Source organism: Benincasa hispida, chromosome 3 (assembly GCF_027475165.1).
Source record: "Benincasa hispida cultivar pf3 chromosome 3, pf3_genome.v1.1, whole genome shotgun sequence".
Lineage (NCBI taxonomy): Eukaryota > Viridiplantae > Streptophyta > Magnoliopsida > Cucurbitales > Cucurbitaceae > Benincasa > Benincasa hispida.
The window spans coordinates 62,466,598-62,480,228 of NC_143480.1; the positions used below are offsets into that span (position 1 = coordinate 62,466,598).

The 13,631-nt window shown below is 36.2% G+C and overlaps 1 pseudogene; it reads right to left on the reverse strand.

The window, feature by feature from the left end:
• Positions 1 to 13,070: 13,070 nt before the first annotated feature.
• Positions 13,071 to 13,397, reverse strand: LOC150037448 (secreted RxLR effector protein 161 pseudogene; annotated as a pseudogene).
• Positions 13,398 to 13,631: the final 234 nt, after the last annotated feature.

Genomic DNA, 13,631 nt, shown 5'->3' on the forward strand with positions numbered 1-13,631 from the left:
CAGTAGAAGCGAGTGATCATTTTTTTTTTCAATTTTATTTTAAAATTACAACACAGAAAAGAAGAAACATATATTATTCTTCTCTGTAACTAATCTTTTACGTACTAGGACACCTCCAAATTGTCTTCCTTGCTATGCTCTTGGCAAGGAGCGATTTGTGGCAATCTTCTTTTGAAAAGGAAAGGGAATTTTGTGCTGTGGAGAGGAATTTGACAGAGAAAATTTTTTCTCCTTTGAATCTTGAGAGAGGGATCAATTTGATGCATTAGTTTTTCTCTACAACAAATAACTTGTTAAGAGAAAAACTTCCCACCTTCTTTTAATGAGAAGTGAGAGGGATTTTAAAAAAAAAATGAAACCACCGACTTTCATTAAATTAAATTGAATAAAGTTAATTTAATTAACTTAATTATTAATTATAATAATTAGTAACCAACTCAAATTAATTAATTAATTTACAAAATTAAATATCTAATATTTAATTAAATATTTAAATCTTATTCATATTAACTTTTAATCTATAGTTTTATTAAGAATCTATTCCATGTTATTTTAATATGAATCTTGTTCATATTAATTATTATTTGAATCTTATTCAAATATATTAAATCTCTTTTTATTACATATAGTATAATTTTGAATCTTATTCAAAATTAAATTTATACTATAATGTATCTATAAATATTGTACTAATTGTATCATATACAATTAATATTATCCCCTTAATAAATTTGAACAATTCAAATTCTTTCAAAGCTATTGGTCCTTGTTTACCTTTATTAAGCTAGCATGGGGACTTAATGGACCTAAATGTTAGAAGATCCAATGATCCAAGGTTAATTAATTAAACTCTTTAACTAAATTAATCAACATTCATTAACTATGGGTTACTTCACTAAAGACCCCTAGTTGCACTATTCAAGCTAAACCATGCTGCATCCATGGATTTAACCATTACTAGTAAGTCGATCTTTCACGAGTAGTTCATAATGACAACTAGGTCAAATTACTATTTACCTTGATATTACCTATAACTTCTTAAGTACCACTATTTCCTCTAATGAACAATTTGCTTATGGTCCTACCATAAACCGAGTCTCTCTCAGGCTACTGAGAGGCTGAGTACCCTTAGTTCAAGACCCAGAATCAACACTTAAGAGAACTACTCCTCTACTTACTCTAAAGGCGAGAAGGAGTGAATTCCATCTTGTGTAGCAATGTTTCTACCTCTCTACTAAGAAAAATACCAAAAATGGTAAGCTTATTGAGTTTGCGTCTTGTGCCACTCTCACCCATATAAATCAAAAGACTACCCTCATCGATAGGAGTTCATAACTCATTTAGGATTGAGATCGAGTTACATGATTATCCTATGAAACATTAATCTCTTGAATTAACGATGTTACAATGAGAGATTAAGTATTTTGGTCTGGTCTTATACAAACTCATTGTATAAGATGCCTTCCCTTGCATGTCTTTATATGAACAATTTGGATCAAATCGTTTGTAACACTTATAAAATTTGTAGCAATTTAAAAGTGGATCATATCCATAGTGTTACCAAGATGCGATACCCAACCTTAAGCCATATAATATAAACCTTTTAGATTATTACTTGAAACATGCTCCAATTGTATGTCCACTACATATTGTTCAGGTCATGAAATAACCATGGTTTTTCATGTAATGAATAGCTAACAATTGCATATATGAAATATTATATCAAATAACTAATAAACTACGAGACTTTAGGGTATAAATCCCAATCGCTCAAGGTATTATTGTTGAGAAGGGATTCTCGATCTTACGGGGAGCCTAAGACTTTATTCTCGAGAAGAAGTTCTCTATCTTAGGGAGAACCTAAGATTTGTCAATGAAGGGAGTTCACTAAGCTAATGGAAGATAATGAAGAGGAGAGAAGTCTCACACACTGTTGGAAGCCGAAGTGTTCAACACTAATATTAACACACTTATGTTGTTGGAGTTTGTGCCAAATATCGGTCCTTTACAAAAACATGTCACTTGCTTAGTGCTAAAAGTGATGGAACATAAAGAACGCATGCACAACGGAAGCAATGAAATCGAAAATATTCTAATTGCACTAAAAACAAGAATAAGCATGCAAAAGGGATAGAAAATACAACCTTTGAAGACTCCACCACAATTTTTCTCTCACAAGCTCGATCTACACCACCAATGATAAATCTCGCTATTCTCTGGTTGAAGAACACGGTTGTGGGACCATTATGTTAGTGAAAATAAGAGAATTTCACTATAGAAAGAAGGAGATTAAAGAGAATAAGGTGGAAGATTTTAGGTCAAAAGTTGAGGAAACATTAGTCTTGCAAAATTATAAAACAAGGCCTTTTGTAGAGAAAATACATGCAAAATCTCATTTTGCATGTCTTCCACCTCAAACTCCATTAACATGTAATCTTTAGGTGTCAAGCTTGGGAAATGAAACTTCAATATCCACTTAATTAGTGGAAAAATCCAATAATTGGATTTTTCCACTAACTAATTTTTTTATTAACAAAATGAAATACAATTTTAAATTTTGGAAATTATTTAATCAAAACAATTTCAATTAAATAAAATATCATATATTAAATTGTTTAAGACACCTAACTTTGATTAATCACATTAATCAAGTTTTAAAAAAAAATACTTTCATGCTAATGATCAAGTATACTCTAGAAAAGAATAATTATTTAATTGTAAATTATATCTCATATAAAATAAAATTTTTCCTAAAACCCGAATTTGAACATTTCAAATTCTTACTTCACCTAGTTCTTCAATTTTGTCCATATTGAGCTAGCAAGAAGACCCGATGGACGTACAGATCTTGGGCTCTAACGATTCGAGACTAATCGGTCAAACTGTTTAACTTAGTTAATCAACATTCGTTAACTAACAAGACTGTCCACCATAGCTTGTAGTTGCACTCCCCTCACTGTAGATATATTATGTGTCCATTTGATATAACCATCATCAATAAGTTGATCCTTCGCAAGTTGTTCGTAACCTCAGCTAGGTCTAATACCGAAATACCCCTGAGTTACATATTTTCTCCTTAAGTACCACTATCCCTCTAATGAACAATTGATTTAGGATCATAATCACTAAATCCATTCCTTCTCAGGCTAATGAGGGGATGGGGCCCCTACTTCAAGACCCGGGATTTTTCCTTTAAGAAATAACCTTTCTACTATTCCTAAAATGGGTAGGAGTGAATTCTATCTTGCAAATTCTATGTCTTTAGCCATCTACCTGATTTTATCCCTGAAATGGGAGACATATTGAGCAGCGACGCTGGGCTTACCCTCACCTATGCAGATCAAGAGACAATCACGAATAAACAAAAGTTTATATACAACTCAAGGTTTAAATCAAGTTATCTAGGTCATGAAGAAGTGAAATTAATCAGTATTTACAGTAATCGATGTTAATACGTAACAATGATTATTTTGTGGTCTGTCTTACACGTTCTCATCGTGTAGAAACCCCCGCTCACATGTCTCTACATGAACGAACTGATCATATCATTTTGACACTTTACAACATTTGTAACAATAAGTGGGCCATATTCGATAGTATCTCCAGAAATAGGTACCCAACCTAATCCAAGTATTATAAACGGTTTAGGCTATTTTACTCAAACTTGATCAAGTTTATGTCTCCATATAAAGTCCATGTATTCATGACAATAGCCAAGGGTTCGTAGTTTATTGGATTTAGAGTTATTAAACAATCAACAACCATTGTCTGAATAAATTTGATATATGTTTACTGTTTACAAAACTAAGAGCTTTAGGATATACAACCCAACAAACTCCCACTTAGATTAAAACTCTTAGTGGGTTACAACAAAATTGAGTGCTAAGAGAGAAAACTAAATACAATAAACTAAGGCATCTCATGGCTTTGATCCACTGATCTCGATCAACATCATCCATTGTCTGTTTATATGTAAATGGATCCTCTAAGCCATCATCAGATATGTTGACTACGGTTTCAGTTAAACCCATATAGCGGTCAGGCTGTCTTACAACCCTCCCAATACGTCGAGGCTCTCTCAACTCTTGAGTAAGATGTGATGGACCTGTCACACCCCGCCCCAGACCACCCTCCGAGCCTGAGAAAGGGCGTGACTGGCAACAGTTATCAACCCTTTCGTTGATACTTACTGCCTAATAACTCTTGCAGAAATAACTCTGATACCAATGTATAAATTGAATAATCAATTGATTAAGTAGGACTATTTCATTACAATAATGTGATGTTCTTACAACTCCAGGACTTAAATACAAGTTTACAACAACAACCAACTGTAAAACCCTCCGGAAGTGTAACTGTGGCATGTGGCAGACCTTGACCTTAGCAGTACCCTGGAACTCCTCACCTTTCGCTACGGGGGAGGGGGTATAAGAAAACATTTGGAAGAGTGTGAGCTATTAAGCCCAGTGAGTAGTTCTTTTAGAATAATAATCACTTTGCAAAGATATTTTTGGGAAATCAATCACATAATCACAATTCCAGTATAATTTATGCATGATCATATATACATCCATTCAATTATCAACCTCCAGTTCCATGCTATACATGGCATGCTCATATCATGGATACATTATTAATCATAAAAACTTTTTATGAAAACTTTCCTATAACCCACTTCTCCCGCCGATGTGTGCATCAACAATTCTTTTCCCACTAGTCATGCTTAGGTACTTGACTATATTTCCCGCTGGTCATCACCGACTATTATTTCCCGCCGACCGAGGCCTACTATATTTTTCCACCAAGCACCTTTTATTAAGCATGCTAACTTTTGTAATCTGGGTATAATCTCAGTTTCCATAGAAATTTCACAAACAATATCATGGCAACAACATAATATCATAAGAATGCATTTGGCACTTACATATGCATTTATCCACATATCAATGCATAAAACTAAGTAAACACTCACCTTGATTGCGTAGGAGCTTTTCTAGTAGTTCCCTTTTCTTCCTCGGGCTCCCTTTTCATTCCCTAAAATTTGAGCTCAGAACTCCTCGTGGTTTGGCCGGAATCATAAAATCTTCAAGACTGGCCCAAGCTGATTCGACACCCTGACCCTTCTTTCTTCTTCTGAGTTTCCAGCTCGATCCCTTTGAGCTTTTCCTCCGACAGTCCTACCCTGAAAACTAGACTTTCAGAGCTTTCAGGTGGCTTTGAAATCACTCCAAACGCACGAGTAAATTAGGAGAACTCCTCGTCTCAAGTTGATGCGTCCTTTTTAGACCTCACTGTCCAATGCGTCCTCTATGACTAATGCATGGATTCGGCTCCAACGCAAGACTTGCTCAACTCTCCCACTCTTTTTACGGTATTTATGAATTTTATCTAAAAATGAAGTCTTTTGTCCATATTTATAGGCGTTCAAACCTTCACCAAAGTTGACACCACCTACTTGGCTGCAGTCCAAGTGTCTCCTTCTCACCCCATCAATGCAATGTTGTGATCAATGCAAGCTAAGTGTCTTCCTCCCACGTTGCCAATGCATGAGCTTCCAATCTGATGCAACCACCTCAAATTCTTAAGGCTTAAGGCTTTCCTCCCAAGAAGACACGTGGTTTTATGACGTTTTCTAGGTGATCTCATCCTTTCTATGCGTCCAACTCTTGGATGTTCAACGCATAGTCCACTACTCAACGCCTAGCATCCAACGCATCCAACACATCCATCATCCAACCTAATGCGTTGGTCTAACCTCCAAGGCATGCGTCACTCCCACTTTAACTTCTCCCTTCGCCCAAATAATCTCTCAAGATCTTATAGCCAACGCATGGCAATGCCTAGTCCAACACTTAGTCAATTTTTCATCAATTTAAGCTTAATTCAAAACTACTCAAGGAAAATCTATTCAACACTTAGAAATTTTCCTTCACTTCAACATAGGATTTAACTTTCTCCTAGTTAATCCCTTAACCACCTGCTTAAGTAGGAAAAATGGAAATTTGGATTTCACAGGACCAGACATCCTTGATCTATCTACAATTCATGTTTATGATCAAGGCTGATCAACAACTTTTGTTGATTCGTTTGTAGCATTATTCGAAATCTCTTCCAATACTACTTTACTGTGGGGTTTACGATCTCGAATGTGGTCTTCCTCTAGGAATGTGGCATTTGTCGATACAATTACCTTATCATCCTGAGGATCATAAAAATAACCACCTCTCGTTCCTTTACGGTAACCTACAAATATGCATAATTTTGAATGATGTTACATTTTCTTAGGACTTTGCACCAACATGTGTGCCGGGCAACCCCAAATCCACAAATGACGTAAACTAGCTTTACGTCCTGCCCATAACTCATAAGGTATTTCTGAAACACTCTTAGAGGGAACGCTATTCAAAATGTAAGCTGCAATCTCTACTGCATACCCCCAGAATGAGTTAGGAAATTGAGCATAACTTATCATAGACCGAACCATGTCTAACAAGGTTCTATTTTCCCATTCAGATACACCATTCTGCTAAGGCATTTTCAATGCAGAAAGTTGTGACTGAATCTTTTGTTCTATCATATAGTTCTGGAATTTCAAGTCCAAATACTCCCCACCTCAATCTGATCGAAGTGTCTTAATAAATTTACCTAATTGGTTCTCAACCTCGGTCTTAACTTCCTTAAACTTTTCAAGAGCTTCAGACTTAAAAAGAATTAGGTAAATGTAACCGTACTTTGAATAATCATCGATAAAGCTAATGAAATATTCATAACCTCTCTATGCTTTAACACTCATCGATCCACAGAGGTTCGAATGCACGAGCTCTAAGGTCTCTTTGGCTCGACGAGCTTTATCCAGAAAAAGATATTTTTGTCATTTTTCCATCAGCACGTGACTCACATGGTGGTAAAAGAGACATCTTCTAACTTGTTTAGAAGTCCACTTTTAGCCAGTCTCTCAGTCCTATTGAGATTAATGTGGCCAAGTCTCAAGTGCCAAAGATAGGTACTCTGAGATATGCGTTGCCTTTTTCTTTGAGTTTCAGCTGTTTTAAACATTTTTGTGTTATATACAACTTCAACTTTAAATTGTTTTAACTTACATAAGTTGCTTTCTAAGTTTGTAGAATAGATTTGTATTTGTAATGAACGCTTCATTAAGACAAAAATTTACTTTGTGCAAATCTTCCAACAAACACAAAATAGATATCAAAATTCTTTTACAAGAAGGTACATAAAGAACATTTTCTAAATATAGATATTTATTTTAAAAAGTTAACTTAACAGCTCCCACTTCTTTTACTGAGATACGCTCCCCTGATCCAACCCAGAGAGTAATCTCATCTTCTTCAAGTTGCCTCGAGGAACTAGTTTCCTGAGAAGAAAAACAAACATGATTAGTGGCCCCTGAATCCAATATCCAGGTAGAATCTTCATTCTCCACTATACATGTTTCAATAACTAGTAAATCTAATTTACCTTGTCTTTCTTTTTTAGCTTTCTTCTCGGTAAGATATTTAGGGCAATTTCTTTTCCAATGCCCATTTTCGTTGCAATGAAAACACTTTCCTTCGGCAACATCCTTTTTGCCTTTTTGTGCAGCTGGAGTCTTCCCCTTCCTAGTTTTCTTCTTTTTCTTTTAAATACCTCTATTCATGGAGAAAGAAGGGTTAGCTTTACTCTCAGAAGATGATTCTTTCTGGGGTTTCCTCTTTTAGATGGAAGCAACATTTGCTTCTGTCTTTGAACCTTTATTTTTCAATAAAGATTCGTAAATCTAGAGTTCGTTGAGAAGGGTCGCCAAATTATACTCTATCTTACTCATCATGGCATTCGTTTCGAATTGAAAAAAGCTTTTCGGAAGAGACTGCATGATGAATCTCTTGCGTTTTAGGTTTTATGTCCTAAAACTCATGGTTTGTAAACAATAGAACTTATTCTGAAAATTCAATAAAGTTTTTATTTAATATATTGTTTTTTTTTTGGAAATCCAATAAACCTACGTCCCTGGAATATTACATGAGTACTTGAACTTTATGTGGAGACATACAAGTGGATCAGGTTCGAGTAAATAGTCAAAATGATCTATAGTATATGAATAAGGTTGGGTGCCTTATTCTGGTAACACTATTGGATGTGGTCTACTCTGTAGTTGTTACAAAGAGTTGTAAAATACTACAAACGAAGTCATCCTGATTCGTTCATGTTGGGATATGAGGAGTGAGGGTGTCCTGTGCAAATGAGTTTTGTGCAAGATTGGACCACGAAATCAGTCACTCTTACTTTATAATGTCGTTTACTATTTAAGACTGACTATTTCAAAGCGATGACCTAGGTAACTTGACCTTAATTCTGAGCTAACTATGAACTCCTATTTGTTCGAGATTATCCTTTGATCTGCAAACGGTGAGGGTAGACCAACTATCTCTGCTCAATAAACTTACAATTTTGGGGATAAGACCGGATGAATAGTTGGGAACAAAGGGTGCAAGACGGAATTCACTCCTACCCGATTAGGGTTAGTAGAGAGGTTGTTTCCTTCAAGTGCTGATTCTAGGTTTTGAACAAGAGGCCTCACCCTCTCATTGGCCTGACAAGGATTCGATTTGTTGATTGGATCACAAATCAATTGTTCATCAGGGGATCAGTGGGACTTAAGGAACAAGAGGCAATTTCGAGGGTAAAACAGAGATTCGACCTAGCCGTTATTACGAGCAACCTGTGAAGGGTTAACATACTAATCATGGTTATATCGAGTGGACATAATATATCTACAGTGAGGGGCGTTCAACTATGGGCTTTAGTGGAATCACTCATTATTAACGAATGGGGGTTAGATCGGTCTAACGAGTTTAGCCGATTAATCTCGAGGTTCCCTACTAGCTCATAAATGGATTAGCTCTAGAATAGCGTGATAAGTTAATTTGAAGTATTCAAATTAGAATTAAGTGAAATTGGAAAAATAATATTTAAATATGATTTAAATATTTGAAGATGGAATTGTGTAAAAATTAATTAGAATTATTTAAATCGTTTAAATAATTATTTATTAATTTTACTAAGAAAATTAATTTATGACAATTATTTTGTAAAATTAATAATATTTTCAATTTTATCATAAATCAATTTTGATAAAATTGAAAAAGAAAGAGAAAAATCACAAAGTTGGAAAAATAGGATTTTTCATTGTCTTATTCCAAGTAGCTCACTAACAACCCACTTTTTCAAATTTCATTAACTTTAAGCATGAGCTGCATCTCATGCAACAAATCTCTTTGCATGAATGTTTGCAATATATTGAAGAGATTGGAGTGTTTTGAAGGTAATGCAACTGATCATTTTTTCTCTAAAATTCGTGGGAGAAGAAGCTGTTCTTCTACTGGGTTGTTGCTTTGAGTATTCTCCAAACTCCCTTATTTCCAACTTATTTTGAGTCCCACTACTCAATCTAGAGCACCAAGAGGATAGTAGAGAAGATCTTGAGGTGATCTACGACAGGATTCAGAGGAGATTCGTAGCATGTTTAAAGCTTAAAGGAAGTTCTTCAAAGGTATGTACCATTTACTTCTATTGAAGCATGTTTTCTTTTCTGTCAAAATTAATGATTTAGAGTGATTATGGATCCTGGTAACTTCCACTGCGCATTGATACCTTCCAACAACTGGTATCAGAGCATCTTATAAGCATTCAATTCGATTTAATTTTGGTTTGGTGGGTGTTTTATATGAGAAATATGAACTGTTGTACTAATATGGTTCTTTGAGTTTTGGCTTTTAATTTTTCTTTGATTTCTCATTTGAATTTGTAATTGGTTCTTGCTTGATGAGCTTATATGTGTTCCCAAGAGTCTGTAATTTATTTGGAGTCATTAGAGTTGAAATTAAGTTGTAATTCGAAGAAATAAGCGAATAGGCCGAGTTGTAGATTCTAGAAAATCAGCCTCTGTTCATATCGTCCTTGAGCTTCAGTAGCTAAACAAGCATTTAGCCTAATGCGTTAGACAATGTGAAGAAAAGCTAAACGATCGTGTAGCTTCGAGCATTGATCGTTGAGGTGTTGTGCGCTAGACGATCGTTTACCTGTGGGAGCTAAGCGATGCGTTTTATTGCAATACGCTGGCACTGCACGATCGTGTAGCTTCGGGTGGGAGTTAAGCGATGCGGTGATGAGCTATATGATAATGCTGAGTGATTACTTATCATGATCGTTTCCTTTAATTGGGAGGTGAATGATGCATTGGGATGCTAAGTGATAGCACTACGTGATCGTTTACCTCTATGCGACAGCTAAGCGATGCGTCGAGATTCTAAGCGATAACACTACTCGATCGCTTACCTATGTGCGGCAGTTGGGTGATACGTTGATTGCTATACGATAGCACTAAGCGATCGTTTACTGATAACTTGTAGAAATACAAATTATTTATATTTTTTTATTTAGATATTGCGGCTAAAAGAAAGAAAAGTTGTGTTGATAGTATAGAAATTGGCTAAGAAATGCGAAAATTATAAAATTTTGTAAATACACCCACTAACACCATTGCCATGGTAGAATAAAATGTTTCAGTTTCTGTTTTACAGGAAATCAGTCACCACATGCGTTCATGGCTCAAAGATAAGATAAACAACGCATCTACGTCGCATTGCACCCATTAATCAAGAACGAAGAAATGATCAACACAATGACAGTGCATGCGACAATCGATCAAGGGCTTTAGCGATCAATGCAATTTCAACCGCATACGGTAATAAAAAACAACACCGCATGCGGCGATAGATCGAAGAGGTGAAGAGCAACGCATTTGCAGAAGTTTCTGACAAGTGTGTAGCTTTCAGTTGTGCATTTCTGATGGGTTGATTGCGTAATAGAAGGAATTTCTCATTCAGCCATTTCATGAACTACCATAACCATATAGTGGGGACCACAAATGCAGAGAGCCAAGCCTCGCCTATAAATAGCTTCTTTGAATTCCCTGAAAAATATACATGAATACATAGAGACGTGCATATACTGATTAAGAGAGAGAGGTTGGCCTGAAGTGACTATCCAGAGTAGATCCGGGAGAACCACAAGACAAGGCCGACAGGTGAGTCTCCGAGCAGAGAATTCTTTCAATTCCCATAGTTGAAGCTCTGTGCGAAGGTCAATTTTTCTGGGAGAGCAAGCCTGAGAGGGAAGCTTTCCTCTCCACCACTTCCACATGCCCGCGAGCACAATCTCCATTCGGGATCTGTGTCAAGATGTTGACACTCTTTCTATATTTTTTTTTCTAATCTCTATTTCATCATCTGTCTTCATCTTCTCTAATCTTTCATTCACAACATGTATCAAACGCTTAATTTTAGAATTAAATGTTATGATAGTCACCATTGTCATCTCTCTGTCTCTTTCCGTACATCCATAATCCATTTTCTCCATGATGTGTTCTTAATCCCTTAGGTGAATAGCAAGAATTAAGCGAGTGAGTTAATCTGGGTTAAGGAAATAATTATGTTTAGCTAAAGCATGCTCAATGGAATCTTCACCTGTGAGAGCAGAAGTGAAGATGTTATTCCGCCTAACGAGAGTAGGTTGGAAGAATGCAATAAATAAAGCAAGAAATATTTCCAGAGATAGAAACAACCTTGCGTTCATCACTCTCATCCTTGTTTCACCATAGAGATATGAGGACGCGGCCGATCATCGAGAGGTGTACGCCAAGAGAATGTGAAACCTTAGTTGCATCTTTAATACAATTGACAAACTTGCGATTTTTTACTATTTACTCTTTCTCTTTCTGCTTCGTTCATAAGACTTGTCATCACATACATCGATTCTTTGTACAACTTCATATTCTTGTATAAACCACCATTCTTTATTCATTGTTAAAAATCAGTCGCATGTATCACATAAGTAATTCATTAACGAAAAAAATCCCCGTGTTCAACCTCGGATCATTCTGAGAAACTTGCGTTGGAATTATACTTGGTTTCAGCGCAAGGAAACTTGTGACACGCATTACTTTATCGCGTACTACGAGCAATTCATTAACAACGCATATACTTAGATGTAGTATTGCATAAAATTGTCTTTATCGCAAGGCACCTGAGCATATTATATATCATCACAGTGCATGCATATTAATAAAGGAAATTCATCAAAATATAGTCAACAAGTTTATGGCGCTGTTGCCGGGGACATGGACTTGTTCATTCATTCACATTCATATTTGTCCACATGCTTAAATATATAAAAATATTGTGACACTTACCTCGTGCGAATGCTAAACGATCAATTGCAGGCGTTAGACGATGGCGCTAAGCGATCATGTAGTAAATTGTCTGTGCTAAACGATGGAGTTGCATGATAGTGTTAGACACTGAGCAATCATGTAGCTTCTTCTGGCATTAGACGATGACACTATGCGATAGAAGGCAAACACTATGTTGCGAAATCGACAATTAAAGAACATAAAAAGGAATATAGAGTAGGGGATATCAACCCACAGATATACGTGGTTCACTAACAATGTGTTAGCTACGTCCACTGGCAGAGGGAGAACAATATTATTTCGAAAGAATGTTTTCAGAATTACATCAAGAACGGTGCCTCTAGGTTAGAGAGTTTATATATCGCACTACTCTAAACCCTAGGTTGTTCGAAGCGCCAGCAAACAGATTCAAGGCATTTCAACAAATCTTCACCTTGACTTGAATTCTCTCCCAGATAACAGATGTACCAAATGCAACATAAATCAATATCGCCAGATGTACCTAGACTTCTCCCTCATGCCTTAATGTGTCCCACAAAGGGGACCACTAACAATTCAAAACATCAACATGTCCAAACAATGTTGGAACTTGCCTTGTGGAACTGGTTTGGTGAACATATCACCAGTACCAATTTTCATCACTTTAACTCTCTGCTCACCTCTTAAGAGGTGATATCTTACATCTATGTGCTTAGTTCTCTCATGATGAACTTGATCCTTGGCTAGGAATATTACTCAAACTATCACAATATACAGTAGCTTGGTCATGATGCAAACCAAGATCACCAACTAACCCCCTCAGCTATATTCCCTCTTTAGTAGCTTATGTCAAGGCCATGTACTCTGCTTCAGTAGTAGACAAAGTAACTGTAGGTTGTAAGGTTGCCTTCCAACTAACAACAGAACCACCCAGAGTGAACACATAATCAGTCATAGACCTTCTACTGTCAACATCTCTAGCATAGTTAGAATCAGAATAACCAGTCACCAAACACTTTGTGCAACTCCCATAAACAAGACCAACATCAGATGTACCTCTAAGGTAACGAAAAATCCTCTTAACGGCTTGCCAATGCTCCTTCCCAGGTTGGCCCATGAACCTGCTGACAACCCTAACAACATGGGCAAGATTAGGCCTAGTACAGACCATAGCATACATCAAACTTCACACTGAATTAGCATAAGGAACTCGAGACATGTACTCCTTCTCAGTTTCAGACTGTGGTGAAAACTCAGATGACAAACAAGCATTTACAACACTAGGAGTATCTATAGGCTTAGCTGATGACATACCAAACCTGGACAATATTTTTTGAATATATCCTTTTTGTGACAAGAAGAGCTTATTCTTACCTCTATCCCTATAAATCTCCATACCTAGAAT